Below are 9931 nucleotides of genomic sequence, written 5' to 3'. Positions count from 1 at the left end.
ATCTGGCCTCAAGACCCAAAACCAGTCCCCAGCATTGCCTAGCTGAGAGAGCGAAACCCTCCAGCAGGTTTAAAGTTAATTTTTTTGTCTTTTCTATCAGGCTGGATCTAATTAGGAAAGGAACAGCATCACCAGAAAGGCTAAAATTAAACTGTCCCTTCAATTAGTGGAGTGTAGCTGGCAGGAAAGCAGGACCTCATGGCTGGGGGTTGCTGTCTGTGGCTTTGGCTTGGCTCTCCAGGAGCACCAGGCGCTCCCCTGCCTTCAGACCCTGCTGGGCCTTTGGATGCTAATTGAATGAAATCAGATTTTCAGCAACAAAATGACTTTCTGAAAAATGCATGAGCAGGGACGGGCTGCCCTAAAACTAGAGTTGCTCTTAATCTAAGAGGTGCAGAGGGAAGGGAGATGGAGGTAGAACAAGGGTGCTGGTGCCCCATGAGCCTGGGCTTCCACCAGGTTTGAAGGAGGGAGAAGGGCCAGCCTGGACCCATATTAACTCCTTCTGCCTCACCCCACAAAGGAGCAAGCCATGCTGTCATGCTAAAATTCAGCAAGATTTCACCTGAACACACCACAACCACTGTGAGAAGATTAACAGGTTTAATTACAGACCTGGGACAAGCTCCTGGGGTTGGGCTGTCACTGCCAGCTCCCCAGTGCACCACCACATCCAGTCGGCTTGGCTGAGTCCACCTCTCACATTCATATGCTCACAAAGATCAAAAGACTTGGAGATGCTGCTCAGGATCAGGAAAGCAGCTATTCTGATGCAAATAGAGCCAGCCCCATCACCCAGAGCTCAAAAGCAATGTTCAACCAGAAATGCAGCTTTACAAGCTGAGATGCCTTGCAACAGCCAGTCTTTCCTGCTTCTAACACAATTTGGAATTGCTCTGAAAGAACTTTTCTGAAAATACTGCAGAAGACCTGGTTTTGGACTTCACCTATCTGCAGACCAACGCACTCACCTTCCCCAGAGGCCATAAGGCAAGAGGAGGGACAGTCACTGCCCCCATCCCCAGCACAAGTCACCTCCAGGTATCTCTTGCCTTGCAACAAGGGTATCACAAGAGCCACACAGAGATCAAAAGTCAGAGTATCACCCTCATTTTACAGTCCCTTGCAAAGCAGCAACGTGCCTGAAGCCAGAAGTAGGATTGGGGACCACGAACCCCTCGTTCCCAGTTACTCAACTGGAATGTGCCTGACTCCAGGTTTCCCAATGCAAATAAGCATCTGCAATAAAGCCTCTGCTCAGTGCTCCAAAGTGAGGAATATCTCCATTTTTCAGTGAAAAAATATTCTCCCAAAGGGCTGCAAGACTTATAAAAAATGTACCCAAACAATGGTAAGAGAAGAGGTCATTCCTGCACTCTGTTAATGGGGTGTTAAATTATCCCAATTACATGTGTTGCAATATCACATATTTAGCTCTGTAACAAGCACTAAAATCTTGGCATTGCCTTTGGCCAAAGGCAATTGCTTATCAAACACGGAACGCGGTGCCAAAGAAAAATGATAACTATTTCCTAACGCATTAGAGGAATTCTGCCCTGGATGCAGGGCTTCATTAGCCAGACACAAACGCGTTGTGATTGCGTGGTTTTAATCTCCACGGGTTTGAGCCAGCGCTGCAGAGCACGCCGTGGCAGGGAGCTCTGCACAAAGAGCTGGAGAGGGGCTCCCGTGGAAAATGAGATGAGCAGAGCACAGCCGAAAGACGCATGCATGGATGCATGGTAGTTCACTTGCATTGCTGTTTATTATTCAGAAAGCTTTCCTGTGACACCCAGTGAGCTGCAGAGCAACTTAGCAGCACAGAACGGGGTTGTGAGCATTCCTTACACTATGGGAAGGGTTTAGCAAGAGCAGCAGCTGAACTGGCAGAGAGGATGGGCACCTCCAGCCCCCAGCCAGACCCTTGGAGAGCTCAGCAATCCTGCAGCACTGAGCACAGCCCCAGACCAAGCACCTTCCCCACCTGTAGGAGACAGAGTAACATTTACCAGCTCCCTGAGCAATACGCAGATCTTTGCTGGGTACGTGACATCCCTGATTTCTTCTCCCTCTTTGGGGAGCCAGCACCACAGCAGGGGGATCACTCCCAGTCACATATTGAGGTTACCGGCCTCTTTCAGCCTGGTTTGGAAATCCTGCAGCGACAGCTACAGCCTCCCCCAGTGCTCCAGCAGCTCCGCAGCCAAGCCCTGCTGGAACCTGGATGAGAAGAGCCTGCACAACAGGGAAAAATAACAGGGGGAGGCAGAAAGCTAGCTGAACTTTCTTTAACCCCAGAAAGAGTGCAAAGGGATTTCTTATTTTCTTCCCTCTGGTTTGTCCATCCCTAATTAGTATCTCAGAAAGCCATGTCAGTATTTCGTAACCCCGCTAGGAGAGCCAGGATCAGCCAGGACTGCTTGGTGTTGCAGAAATTTATGGTTTATGCTCCATCCTCCTCGCAGCACTTCCCCCAGGCCAGACCACAGGGTGCTCTGGGGGCCACGCTGCCAGACATGAAAGCGCAGCTTGGTCCAGAGAAGCCTAAAAAGGTGACTGCAGGTGGGATCTGCTGGGAGCTGGAGCATCCTGACCCACAGCCAGCACCCTGGTGGTGCAGGATCACACTGACATGGAGGTGTAAGGGCTTCGCCATCCACAAGTCACTCCACAAAGTATGAAGTACACAGCCAGCAGCTCCCAGAGCTGGGGGCAGGGAAAACATGGGGATAACCTTCCCAAATTTCATCCATTTAAGCCCAAAGGTGAAGAGCTGAGCCTGGGAGGTTGCAACATCTGAGCTGTGGCCCCTGTAGGTGCAGAAGGCTGAGGTGGAGCAGGAAGGATGCAGCCCGCTCCCTGATGGTACCAAACAGTGACCAGAGGTGGGTCTGGGGGAACACAAGTACTTCTGTCAGTAACTGATGGAAAGCAGGATTTATACCCCAGGATATTCACAGGTACTTCCCAGGAGCACTATGGCAGGGAACCACGGACACAGTCTGAAAAGTCCTGGAAAGATTGAGGCAAGTTTAGTCGCATTCAGGTTCTGAGAATTATTTATTGGAAATGGGCATGTGTTAGGATTATTCATGACAGTCAATTTAAACCCCAAAGGTAAGAAACTCTAGACTTACCATTAAATATTCACAAAGTCAGATCTAAGCTACACTAACACAGGCCAGACAAAAACAGAGCTAAGTGATACATTACCCAAACGAGAGAGTTAAATAAAAATACTGTGACTTACTAACAAGCTAAAGTAGAAGACTGCTGTTCTCTTGGATTGAAGTGTTTGAAAGTAATGTTTCTGCATGAGCAATCTGCTCATGGAAAACCTCAGGAAGAGGAGTCGATTCACAAATTCCTCCCACTCCTGCATTACCAAGACCTGACCAGGACATGCCTTTGTAGATGGCAGGAGATTTTTAGACCAGATGTTGTCAATCAGCATAGCTCCACTGGGTTCATCTTCAGAGCAACTACACAGCTCTACAGCCTATAGCATCTGGCTCATGGGGACTTCCTACTGACTGGAGGGCCATAAGAGGTGTCCTATATATATATATATACACACACATATATAAAATGTACCCGCCATGACAGGGCTCTCAGATGACTCCTCCTAGAGAAGCGCAGTCATTAAGAGCTAGAGGAGGGGTCTCCATGGGAGGGATTTACTCCCAAGAAGACACATCCTTCCTGATAATGTGTTCCAGTTTCCTTTTTCCCCCATCAACATCTGGGGTATATTTATAGGTAGCCAATTTAGCTCAAGAGATCCCACATATGGCACTGTAGCATCACTGCATGCACTCGATAAGAGTGGGGAGAAACTCTTCTGGAAACGGGTGGGAAACAATCCCCAGCCCTTTATGAAAGTTGAGCAAGAAGTCACTAACACGTGCAGAAACAACAGGAAAAAAGGAATATAACTTTGAATAAAGTGGTGCAACAGCTCTGGAAAAAAAACAAGTGAAAATTATCCAGTTTGTATAAGATATTCCGAAAGCCAGTGTCAGTCCATCATGTTTTGTATTAAACCCAGATGTATATCATCTTCTCATCAAAGAGAAGTGGCTGTAGTTGTTACAGTCGGCCAGCTGGTTTTAAGCTCCCCTTTTCCCCATAGTGTAATATATCCCAGGCTCATTGGAGCTCACGTCCCATGGAATATCTTTGCAATTTGTAACCAGTGCACAATACGGCTCAGCTGTAATTTCATAAATCACCCCGGAGCCTCCGTTTAATAATAAATCTTCTGATGGCTCTGGATTGCAAGGGACCAAGCAAAAGTCTGAAAGAGGATTTTTGCCTTTCGAAGAGGAAAAATAGATGTAAAGACATTTGCAAAATCCACAAGGGGTCAGTGTCTTGGCAGAAATCCTCCTCTAGCACTGACGAGCACAAGCATGGTCTCAACTCCAGGATGTTTTTAATACTCCAGGACAAGGGTAGGCTTCGTGGGGGCAGGGGCTTGCATTGGATGTTTCTCTCCCTCCCACTCTTTTTAATGAGGAAAGAAGTCAAGCAGCAGTTCTGCTTTTCTGCACTTCCCTGCTCACTTCAGCACAAGTGGCCCCTTAGGAGCAGAGCAGCCAGCCGGAGGCTGTCACCATACCTGGGGACATCAGCCTGGTTATCAATCAGGATGGAGCAGCACCACTGCACAGCAGCAGTGGATCAGGACCAACCCAGATCTATCCGAATTGCAGCCCCAGTTCGAGCAGACCATAGGGCCTGCAGGGCTTGCATAAATGTACCCCTTGCAGCATTGCACAGAGTTTTAAATAAATATCAGCCTCTTGAAGTCTTCCCCTCACTGTGAGTCACCTGAGGGATACATTGCCAACAGCAGATCTAGAGAGGGAAGGAACAGTTTCCCAACTCATCTCAACACCATAATCCCAGAGGTGCTTTCATATATAAAGTAAGAACAACCTCTTTAACATCCTCAGTCATTTTCATTTGCAGCCATATAAGTAGGGTGAGCTTTGAAAGTTTCTGCTGCTTTCCCCTATGCTATTTTTCTGCCTGCATAGACTTCTGTGATTGTTTTGCAGATGTTTTCCATTGACTCGAGGACCACTGCTCTAGGGGGTGACAGCCAGAAGCTTTACCAGCCTTCACTCTGTTTCCCTCTCTGAGGCCCATTACTGAAACCAGCTCAGAGACAGTGGGGTTATTACAGGGCAGCACAGTTGTAGGAGGATTGTCCATGGTCTACTCGATCTGATCAGCAGCTCTGATCTCCCACCTCCCCCCATACTCATCCCAAAGGAAACATGTTTCACAACATCCCATTAAAAGACTGCTTTACAGCTCTCCTACATTGATAATCCACAGTTTATGAATGTTAAGCTAAGGCGCTTGTAATCCTTCTGAAAATTTCATCTTAGTTTGCCTGGTTTCAGGGTGAATTGCATCTTAGACAACTCCAAAATCAGCACATGGCTCCTTTTCATATTGCCTGATACCAGCTCACATATGCTTTTTCCTGAGATGTTTACTAACACAAGAATTCAAGGACAGGGCTATCAAGTCTTGCTAGAAAGGAAAATAAATATTGAGGTCAGTTCCCATCAGGGCACCACACACTTGAAGTCATCTCAGAGGAGGTAGTCTCGCTGCCCAAATTACTCTACACATGCTGTGATTTAATAAGTTACTTACACCAACAGCAGCACAAATCCTGCATATTTAAGGCCTGCCCACTAAACCCAGCACAGGGAACAGGCTTGCTGTAGTTGGATTACATCAAATTTCAAGGATTGGTAGAACTGGGAAAAAATAAGCCTCCTGATGTGTTCCCACAGACGGAGGGCTGCACTCTTGCAGGGAATTCTCCCTCTGAAGTCTGTGAGAGGTTTGTGTACGGGTCCCACTGGTGCATCCCTTGCACTTTGTGCTGTACAACTACAGTGGGTGAGTGCAGGGAGGGGGCACCCACATGGACATGACACCTTGGTCCCCAAATTCCAGGAAAGAAAGATGCTCTCAGGCCCTGGAGGAATTAAACGTGACTCCAGAAGTGGCTTGTGCCATGTGAAGAACCTGGACACAAACAACAGGCCACAGTGTGAAGGTATAACAAGTTACTTCTAAAAAGCAAGGTTAGCATGCACTGCCTTCCCATAATAGAAACAAATATATTCATTTTACTAAATGCATGGCATCCACTAGAAATAAAAAATGCATTCTGCCATCTCCATTAAACTGCTTCTTGGGATTTGCAATAACTTGATCTGCAAAACAGGAGAAACTCTAAGGGGCCACTCACAATGCACAGGTCTTTCCTAGAGACACAAGTGGAAGAAACTGCAAAAAGCAGAACACTTAAAAATCCCCATCTGTCTTTTAGGTCAACTGATCATTGTTTTGATTTCGACTCCACAGCCAAGCAAAAAAATGTGAGAACACTTTTTGATGAGAAAGTGCTGATCTAATGGAACTGGAGCAATTTGCAAGGCTGCCTCTTTGTACTAAGCTGGAGGTGAAAAAAACACAAAATGGGGCATTCTTCAAACTAATCAGGTTCTACATTTCTTCATGAGCAGGAAAAACAAGAAATGCAGTGTTACAGGACAAAGGAGTTCTTTGCTCATAAGAGCATTCTGGATGTCTTTTCTCTGGAAAAGCTCTTTGGATGCCTCCGTCCTTCCTCCAGTTCCCCACAAAGCCCTCTAGATCCAGGTCTGGTGGTGCTAGCAGCTTGCTGATCCCACTCATCAGCTCATCACCACACACACCTTGGAGCCTGGTGTCGATCACCCAACAGCCTGCACCCCAGACCCCCAGCACCCCAATCCCAGACAACACAGGTGGATTTTCCTCCTGTCCCAGCTGCTCCCTTCCCCTTGCATTGTTTGTGTTTGTCACCAACGTGACAAGAGGGAAAGCCTCACCACCACACCACAGCAATAGCTCAAGCACCTGAAAACCTTTCTATATCCCACTGCCATGCAAAGGTGTTTTTCCAAGGAACCAGCTCCTTGGCTTGCCCAAAGGCTCCAGGAAGGCATCTGAGCAGTGCCACTGGGACTACAAGGACCCCCAAGGAAGCAGAGCTCTCAGAAGCACCCTAGGTCACTGATGTCAAAAGCTCCTTCCAGCCACCCACCACCTGGGGCAGAGCATAGGTCCTAGGATTGCTCTGCAAACACTTAACTGAGCAGACAAGGAGGAGAATTAGCCCTCATGAAATGCCAGAAGCAATGACAGCAGGGGAATCCTGTGCAGTTAACAGGGTGCAGCAGGAAGGCAGCTCAGTGGGGACTTTCCTCCTGGGACACATTTTGAGCAAAGCAGAAGAGTCTTGTTGACCATCTATGTGCAACTGTTCCTTGAAAAGCTGGAAGTGAAACAGCCAAAAATCAGATGAACAGAAGAACAAGAGCATGAGGGATACTTCAGAAAGGGGCATTGAGCCCCCAGGGTCAGAGTACTGAGGGCATTCCCACATTATTCAGTTGATCTGTGAAGTGTCTGTAGGGAGAAAACCAGATTTTAAAGTTTCCCCTGCCAAGGGTCCAGCCCCAGAAGTGGCGCTTTGCAGGGAGCCTCCTGTTACACAGCAGTCAGGAGGGGGAAGATCCACAAGCAACTGGGGGTGGCCCTCAGCTCTAAGGGGCAGCTCAGTGAGTAGCAGCAGGACACAGGTCACCACATCTAAACCATTGTATGCTCCAGTTTCCAGTTTTATTTATGAGACTTGGAAGAATTAATTGGTAAAAAAGGAGCTGTACTTCAGAAAGAGATCACAGTAGTCCAAAACAGGGACTGTTCAAATTAAACTGTTCGAAAACTTATCCCCCTTAGAGACCCATGCCAGGGACTACTCCCCAGTGATGTGCTCACCTCCACCACCTTTGCCAGACTGAGGACTGAAATCCTGTTTGAAGGCAGCTGAGCCCCAAACATGGACCATGGTGTCAGAGGGGTAGGCAACTCTCGAGGCACCACAACTTCTGTTTCCTCAGGCAAACAGGTTAAGATCCAACAGAGGTAGGACATGGACCACACATAGGCTGAAGGTGACCAAGTAGGATCCTGTAGAATTCAGATTTTCAACAGGAAAAATATCAAAGAAGTTCCAGCCAAAACCTCCAGCGTGCTTCAACTTTTGCTCTTGGTCTTTCAAGGCCAAAGAGCAACTCCATATAAAAGCAGACCTCTTCCCTGTGAACACTGCCAGTACCTCTGAGCTTAAAGACTACACAGAGACCCCTGAAGAGGTGAGCAGAGAAAAGGGCCATTGCAAGGCCCCACCTGCACCTCCCTCCAGCCAAACAGCACAAAGTGAGCTTCTTGAGACCCAACACCAGGCAGATCCAGAAACTCACATGCTTGGGAGTTTTAAGAAATGATTACTGTAGACTCGAAGCTATTTTTCTATTTTTAAAGAGCTGATGTGACAGAACTGAGGCCCTTACACCATCAGCTCCCTTGGACTGATGTGCCTACTCAATCCCCACCATGCAATCCGGGCCATCGGCTGGCTCACAAAGTCCTCAGAAGAAAGAAAAACACACTGAATTCCCCAGCATTTGAATCACTCAAGCTTTTGCCAAGAATGGGCCTCCCTCATTACAGTTTCATAATTCTTCAGCCCTTTCAGACTCGCTCAGACACCGTTTGGGTAATAATTAACCATTGCAAGCGCTCGGTGCCTGCTCAGTTAAGATCTGGGTGTTCAAGCTTGGCAGACAAGACCTTCAAAACTAAATGCACTGTGACACTTATTCCTGTCAAGTATGTTGTTGTGGAATAAGGGGAAGGAAAGCAATTTCCAGAGGGTAGTGGGGTTTTTCTTCTTACCATGCCCTCAAGCATCCTTTGGGAGCAGGAACATTCCAGCCATCATGAATTTCCCCAGGAATTGGTTGGGGTTGCAGGTCTGCATCCCAAAGCCAAGCACAGCAGCATGTCAGATACCCCTGCTGCCTCAGGAGGAGGCACGGCTCCCGCCCCATGCAGCCCTTCAGATGGTGGTGTTTAGGTCAGGGCTTCACTAAGACACCACAACCCTTCTCAGGCCAGGACTCAGACGGAGCAGCATTGAGCTGAAAAAAATGCATTCCAAGCTGGGAGACACTAGAAGCCACAGATATTGGATGAACAAGCCAGGAACAAGGTGTAGTCAAAACCAGGCAGAAAAGTTTCCTTCCAAAGCCTGCAGCCAGACTGCAAGGGAAGCTTTGGGGACTTTTCCCTTTGTACATGCTCTTCCTGTAGTGCCAGCAGACTGCAGGGTGTGCTCTGAGGATGGAGCTGGGCTCTGACCCCAGCCAAGTGACACAGCCACACTGTTGTGACATCAGAAGTGGTTTGTGACTGTCACCAGGTTCCTGCCCCAACACAAGTCACTAGTGCCTCCGCTCCAGGGACCAAGAAAGTGCCAAAACCTTCTGGATCACAATCACAATACACAGCAGCAATGGGCTCTTCTGGGAAGCAGGCAACAGGTCACAGATGTTTCATTTATTTTTGGAAAAAAGTCTGTAAAACAGGCAGTCCTAGGACTCTTCTAGAGAAAGGATAATCCCATTACCTGCCTGTGTCATGGGCCACTGTCCACCCTTCGCAGCACCTCTGGGAGATGTAGACAGACCCACCACATGTGTCATGGGGCTGTCACCCAACCTCACCTTGTGGCACCAACATGAGATGAGGAACCTTTGAGCAAGCACTTGATGGCAGATACAGAGCAATGGTGAAACCATCGGATCCAAGAATCCCTTACCAGGGCTGCAGGCTGAGAACAAGACAGGGAGGTGCTACCAGCCCATGGGCTCTTGCAGCTGGCACTGACATCCCTGAGCACCAGTTCCCACTGCCAGGGCTAACACCCTCCCACAGATGCAATCATGCCAAACAATCCCTTAAACACATCCAGATGTGATTTGGGAGGCTAAATAATAGTTCTTGATCT

Source organism: Cygnus olor, chromosome 11, assembly GCF_009769625.2.
Source record: "Cygnus olor isolate bCygOlo1 chromosome 11, bCygOlo1.pri.v2, whole genome shotgun sequence".
Taxonomy (NCBI): domain Eukaryota; kingdom Metazoa; phylum Chordata; class Aves; order Anseriformes; family Anatidae; genus Cygnus; species Cygnus olor.
Note: the sequence above shows the minus strand (reverse complement) of the source record.